Below are 6,857 nucleotides of genomic sequence, written 5' to 3' on the forward strand. Positions count from 1 at the left end.
CGGTTTTTATTTAAGCCTAATGTAATGGTGTCCATTTGGCAAATTAATTCCAATTTAGCAGTCTCTGGCTGGAGTCTGTTTTTAAGTTTTATTGCTGTAATTTTGCGACTTTTAGGTCTATAATCGAGTGACCAGGGAGACTGAGGTGTTCTCCGACTGGTTTCTGAATGTTATAATGCTTGACGTCTGATTTGTGTCCATTTCTTCTTTTCTGTAGAGGCTGTCCGGGTTGGCCAATGTACATGGCAGAGGGACATTGCTGGCCCATTATGACATTTATCACATTGGTAGATGTGCAGGTGAATGAGCTTCTGACAGTGTGGCTGATGTGATTAGGTCCAATGATGATGTCCCCTGAATAAATATGTGGACAGAGATGGCAAAGGGCTTTGTTGCAGGGATAGGTTCCTGGGTTAGTGTTTTTGTTGTGTGGTCTGTGGTTGCTGGTGAGAATTTGATTCAGGTTGAGGGGCTGTCCGTAAGCAAGGACTGTCCTGTCTCCCAAGATCTGTGAGAGTGATGGAACATCCTTCAGGAGAGGTTTTAGATCCCCAGAGCAGTGCCGCTGATTGGAAGGGATATGTTGTCCCAAAATGTGAAATAGTTATGGGTGAGGTAAAAGCCACAAAGTTCGGCCCCCATGTTTGCCGGGACTTAGAACAACGCTTCCTCAGCTCTCGTCGCCTAACGCCCCTGCTTTCCTTGAGCTTGTTTCCTTGCTTGGAGAGCATTCCATGAAGATGGCCTGCTGGAAACTGGGAAAAGAGATGATATGAGAGAGAGTTGGAATGTCCCTTGGCTGTGGGTCCCCAGGAAGAAATAGGATCCTGCTTGATCTTTTACATCCTCTCTCCCTCCCCTTGGGCACCAGTCATTGCTACTTACTTTAAAGGCGGGCTGGACCCATGGATTTCCATGAGGAGCCTGAAAGAGAAGGAAAAGCAGAGTTAATGTCACACAACCTAGAAGTATATTAGTCTGCTAAACATCAAGTGTTTTGGGAGAGGGGTTCCTTCTCAAATGTTGACACATTCACTTGGTATCATTCTCTGCCTAGAAGACCTACAGGCGCTCACGCAGCTCCCTTGATTCTAAAGTGGTGTTAGAAAAAGAAATCAACTTAGTGATTTCCTCATTCTCATCTTCATTAATGACTGTACATATTTCTCAGTTATCCCTGCCCATAATAACTCAGCAAAAGATGGTTTGCTCTTTCTTATACTATTTACATCTCATATGTACCAAACACCCTTAGTGATTTTGTTGCATAGCATCACTTCTCTTTAGAGCAAAAACCAATCCTGGCAGTGTAAGGAAGGAAACAATGCTGAGAAAAGTGAGGCTGGTTTGATACTAATTATGTTGCATCTCCTGCAAGCAGACAGATCTCCCTTGTCTGTCTCCAAATGGCCACTGGTGGTAGCTGCCTAGCATGGGAATAGAGTACTGCTGTGGAGGGCATGTCAAGCTGTGGGGTTGGATGTTTGCAAGCTCTCTTCCACCTCCCCCTATAGTATAATGGCAGTGGGTCACACAGTCAACATTTCATCCTCTTTGTCTTCTCTGAAATATAGTTCTAGTTTATTGTGGCTGGAAATGCAGGATGTGGCCTCCAAAGAGGCACAAGGAGATTTTAAGAAGCACTAAATGTTTCATAATCGTTCAGCAAACTGAATGCTGCTGCTGCTGCTAAAAAAAAAAAGACATCCTCTGAAAAATGCAAGAAGGTGCAGCAAACTGCACATTCAGTCATCCAGTTCAATCCTCCCGTAGAGAACTGTAGAAATCACTTACCTCCTGACCCTCTGAAAGGAGAGGAAGTAATATGGCTGATCTTTGGCTGTGCAGAGTTGCTGAAAAAAGAGAGAAGGCATTCATTAGATGGGGAAGACAGCTGCTACCGAATTGAGGAGATCGGGGGACATGGTTTGAGCTCAATAGCTTGTCCTTCAGAGGTACTTGAGATTAAGAGTGGACCAAGCTGGGGTGTCTGTAAAATTAACGGCAATTATTGCATTCTCACATGGTGCTGCTGGCCAGTTCCCAGCCCTCTCCATTCTTCTTTCCGAACCCCACCATTCAATGGGCTAAAGTGAGGCATGAGAGGGTGTGAGTCATGGAAAGTCCACACCACATTTAAGAGTTGACATGTTTTTATTTCTGCTCCTCGTCATCTAGAGCTCACTTGCCACATTGTCCCTTTAGGGGCACCCTCTGACTCTGTGCAAATTCGGGGTGATCACAGCTCCCCTCCACCCTCCCTGGCCTGTAGCTACAAGCTCACAGACAATCCTGTAATCTTCCCCAGCGGATATTAATTGAAAGATTCCATAGTTGTTTCTTGGATGCTACCAGTTTTGTTCAAACTCCTCCACCTAACTCTCCTTTTCAGTTCTTAGTTATTCAGGATAGTAAAGAGCAGGGCAGATCCAACTGCAGACATTGGCAGTTAACTTGTTTGCCATAGCAATGACTGAACCATCGAAGCATTGCACAAACGATATAATAAAAAAAAGACATTTCCCACTCAGCAAAGGAAAGGGATAGGAGAGAATAGGACTATCACTACACAGATAGTAGCAGGATGAGGTTGGGGGGGAGGAAAAGGACTGTTTGCATTGCAAGAAGATGTTAAGAGGAGGAAGAATGGTTGGGGCCTGTTGGTGGTCAGAGAAAACCCCATCTTTCTTAAAACAACTGCAGAGAATTTGTCTTGTGAGTGCATTTTTTTAGAAGGGTGGCAACCGTATTCCATGTCTGCACTCAAAACCTTGTACGTATATGTACATCTACCCACTTGCCCTCCCTCTCCATGTGCACACAGACAAAGAATCCTAATGCTCACTCTCTGGCAGAGGGTCCACTCTCTTCCAGCAAAGCTCTGTACTGGCTGTAGATCTGTGCCTCTGACAGACCGGGGGCAGGAAAAGGAAGGTCACTTCTTAAAGAGGCCCAGGAGGGAGCACTCATCCTAAAATAAAATGAACGGAAAGGAAATATTAGCATGAGGGGAGCAATTCCCTTCTGTATCTTCTGCTTCCCATATGATATGATCCATGTGAACAACACCACATGATCCCACCTCCCAGTAAGAGCCCTGTTAATCCAATTTCCTTCCATTATCAAAGGAAAGCTGTATTTTATTAACTAGCAGAAATATCAAAGCCTATTTTGGAAACCCATCTCCTAAATATCTCAAAAGTTCATTTCCAATGGCTGCCTAACCCTCCATGGCCTTCAGCCATCACAGCAGGTGCTTTGTTCCATCACACCTTAGTAACTCAGTCAGAGATTAGGGTCTATTACAGGAGTGGGTTGCTGCGGTTCTGTGGCCTGCAATGTGCATGAGGTCAGATCACGATGACCCCTTCTGACCTTAAGGTCTGTGTGCTATTGTTGTTGCTCTTGGTCACAAAGGGAGAAAACTCCATCTCATCAGGGAGGAGGGAGGACATTACTCAGAGGCATTGAATCTTAAGGAATATTCTCCTTACAAGTGATTATTAGGCTCTTTAAAGGAACTGTCTGTTGCTCCTTCCCCAGACTGGACAGTAGAAATGGCTTGATAAAGACCCTGACAACATAGTAGTTGTCTTCCTCACCTTGAGCCTGCCCTACAGTCTACAGTGAAACACAGACAGGGAAACTGTCATCAACCTAGAGATGCGAGTACTTCATTTTCTGTCCCTGACTCCCTTCTTTCTCCTCTTTGAAGAGGAGCCTCATCACTTGAAAAGCGAGTCCAATGCTGTGGGCCTGAGCCCTCCCAGAGTATTTTAAACCCAGACTTGACTGGGGTCTAGGCAGAATAGAGACTGCTGCATCCACACTTTCCGAATGGTGGGAGTTCGGCTCCCCGAAGTGCTGGATACTCAGGGGAGGAGGAAGCTGATCCCAGAATTACCTGCTGAATGAGGTTTGATATGCCTTTGTGGCATATAAGGAGCCTTCACTGGGCATAAAGAAGGCAGTGAGGGGCCAGAGGGATGCAGCAAATTTACTGCAGAGATGGTGTCTGGCCCTCGATGGAGCCTTCATCCTAAATAAAATGGAAACAACAAAATATTAGTAAAAGCAACAAAGAATCCTGTGGCACCTTATAGACTAACAGACGTTTTGCAGCATGAGCTTTCGTGGGTGAATACCCACTTCTTCGGATGCAAAATATTAGTAGTGAGTTCCCGATAATAATAAAGTATCAATAAGCACAGAAATTTAGGGACAGTGCTATAAGGAAAACAGGGAAGAGTAGAGGAGCTAAAACATTGCTGACTAATATTGAACGGGAAACCCCATTGAAAATAGTGGCTTAATGCACCTTTCAGGTTCCTAGAAAAAGGATATTGAGGAATGGGATCTCTGAGAGGAACCCAGACATTCAGCAACACAACAGTCAAGAGATTAAGAAGGAGACAGATTAAGAAGGAGACATGAATCATTCTATACTAAGAGCTGCCTGCAGGGTTATCTGGGAAGCTGTCAGCCTCTGTGCCATTCGGAGACTGTTGGCTTAACTATGCGACTTTAACACTCATCTTTCCCGACCGCCCACACGATATAGTGTGTGCAATGCAAAACTCTTTTCTTACCAAGAATCCAGCATTGATTTGATGTAATCCATCCTCTTCTGATGGTACTCGATTGTAACTGGATAAAAGAGACATTCACACTAGACATTAATCAAATTTTCTAGGAGTTAAACGGCAATCTCTGAGAAAAGGAGTAAATTGCCTAGAAAAGGAATTGAGGTTCCATCACTGGAGATGTTGAGAAATGACTTAAATTAGTGTATTCTCTATTTTCCACACTGTAGATGATCTTGTAAGAGAGTTCCCTTTCATGTACTTTCTCGATACTGCTTTGCTTTCTACTGAGTTTATTTCTTCAAACCATCAGAAAGGGCTGTGTTTACTTCTGATGGTCCATGGAGAATAGATAAAGAAGAACGGAGTTAGTTGAATTGATGGGAGATTCATATAGTGGAGAATCTTAAATGATGTGGGTGGGGGTAGGAGGGGTAGAGTGGATGATCAGCCAAATTCCACCCAAACCTGATCAGCAAGGAAGCTACTCAGGAAAGGGTACGTTTCTCATCATGACTGTCATCTTGTTTTAATATGACTATACTCTACAGGAGCAAAATCCATAGATGCTCTGGTGATTGGTAATACATACAAACCTTTGATCACTAGCTAGGGAAGGGATTAGAATCGACATTCGAAGGACTTTCCTCCAGGTGATTATCACCTCATAAATGACACAGGACAGGAATTTATCCAGCAATGATGTGATTTGTGCAGCTGGTCCTGGTAGTCAAACTGTTTCCATATCTCTCATACAACAGAAATATGGAAATCCTTCTCTTCAGAAGCCCCCAGTGAGCAAGTGTGACAATGGACTGCTCTGCTAGTTCCTTCAGGAGAAGTCCACAATTAGGCTGGTAGCCCTTGGAAAGTCATGTAGCTTCTTTACCCCACACACCAGCTGCTTTTTCAATTCAGTTAATGTCCCACAAAATAAATGACAAACCAGCATTTTCAACCAAGAGTGAAATAACTCCTCTGCCTCGCTGTGGCCTTTAACTCTCCCAGAGCCCTTATGTAAAGAAACGTCATCATATGCAGCCCTAGGGGCTGCATTCCAGCATGTGCTCTTTGACCAGTCCTTTCCCAGATGTACCCATCATGCACCACAGAACTGGATAATACACAGGGTGCTGCCCTCGTATCATCTAGGAGCTACTTTAGGTATCTCATGAGTATGTTTGAAATCCCTAACCCAGGAAGCGGGCAGAACTTCTAAAATAGCTACAATTCAGCAACCCACTAATCAGCTCTTCCTGATACAAAGCTGAGAACTGACCTGAGCTGAATGCACTGATGGCTGGTCTTGGGCCAGGGGACTTCATAATGAGGGGTGTGCCATGCCAACCAGGTCTGATCTCCATAAAAGGGCAATGGACATACAGCCTAGCCCTGCCTACACAAGCCTTTGTGATCATAGAGCCCTCTCTAGAGACTAGTCCAGTCAAAGCCCAATAGGAACTTACAAAAGGGTTGGTGTCTTTAAGAAAATATTGATAAATGTCCTTAAAGACCGAACTTTTCAAGAATGACTTTTGATACTAGGCAAAGTGCCTGCACTCAGCTAGCAACTAACTTGCTTCCAAGATTCTTAAAAGTGGCAACAATTATTAAGCCAGAATGTACACTGTGGAGTAGGTAACAATGATCTCTGTTTTAAAGATGGATAAACAGAGACTCAGTGATGATATTAGGATATTTATCAGCTATGAAAGAAATCATTTTTTGTTTATATGAATAAATATAGATGATATTAATAACATTTTCTACACTAAGGGTGTGATTGAAAGTTCACTGGAGTCCATAGGGTCACCATTGAATGAATGCAATTGGTTTGGAATTAGGCCCTTAGATAACAAAACATTGTGCTTTCAAGGACCTCAAAATGCCAAAGAATAATTAATTCATAACTTTTTAAATACTTACCATTATCCCCGTTTTCAGGATGAATAAAGTGAGACACCTCAAAGGTCGAGGATTGCCAAAATTAAAGTTAATCAATGCCTGAAGTGAGAGAGGAGTTTTGATTAATCCCTAATCTACCCACCAGAGCCAAAATGAGTGAGAATTCCTGCTGAATCTCCAGATGTAGTACAGCCCCACCACAAAGACCCACCATGTGGACATTTTCTGAAAGCCACAATCTGATTAAAGTCAATGGGATTTTGGATTTTATTGTCCAAATGTATCAGTGAGCAGAGAACACTGACTGACTATACTATAGTTTTAAGAACTCCCTAACTAGTCTGAGACCCCTGTGAAAAAACAACTCAA

The 6,857-nt window shown here is 43.4% G+C and overlaps 1 long non-coding RNA gene across 1 annotated transcript; it reads right to left on the reverse strand.

Annotated features, from left to right (window-relative positions):
* Nucleotides 1-400: 400 nt before the first annotated feature.
* Nucleotides 401-2,865, reverse strand: LOC120393216. Its single transcript, XR_005591941.1, has 4 exons — nucleotides 2,846-2,865; nucleotides 1,795-1,853; nucleotides 886-924; nucleotides 401-755 (listed from the first exon to the last, which is right to left on the reverse strand). It is a non-coding gene; the product is annotated as an uncharacterized LOC120393216 (long non-coding RNA).
* Between the last annotated feature and the right edge of the window lie 3,992 nt (nucleotides 2,866-6,857).

Source organism: Mauremys reevesii, unplaced genomic scaffold (genome assembly GCF_016161935.1).
Source record: "Mauremys reevesii isolate NIE-2019 unplaced genomic scaffold, ASM1616193v1 Contig167, whole genome shotgun sequence".
Classification (NCBI taxonomy): domain Eukaryota; kingdom Metazoa; phylum Chordata; order Testudines; family Geoemydidae; genus Mauremys; species Mauremys reevesii.